Raw genomic sequence first — 442 nt, 5'->3', positions numbered from 1 at the left:
ATTTGAGGAGCATTAAAAATAAATAACCTTTAGTTCATGTGTTTATTACAAGTGTGCCATTTCTTACGTGGCAACTCCACAAGCTCCCTCACCTATTCTATTTAAAACCTCATTGTTAACTAGAGTAATTACACATCATGCCATTAATCAAAACATTATAATTACCTTAGTTTTGTCTACATTTGTCACATATATACGTTGATACGTATTACATCAAACCTTATCATTTATTTCTTGCGTTAGTTACCTTAACCGAAGTTCTATGTATTACATCAAAGATTTTAAAATTATGTTAATTACCTTGACTGAAGTTTTTTCATTAATCTGTTTCAATACAAAAACATTACTGACATACGTAGTGGTCTAATTTTTTATTCAAAATGAATATAGATGCGAAAAAGTTAATGTGCGATTATCAATCAAAGTTTGTTTTCTGAAAAAT

Source organism: Brassica oleracea, chromosome C3 (assembly GCF_000695525.1).
Source record: "Brassica oleracea var. oleracea cultivar TO1000 chromosome C3, BOL, whole genome shotgun sequence".
NCBI classification, from domain to species: domain Eukaryota; kingdom Viridiplantae; phylum Streptophyta; class Magnoliopsida; order Brassicales; family Brassicaceae; genus Brassica; species Brassica oleracea.
This window is presented reverse-complemented; position numbering follows the sequence as displayed.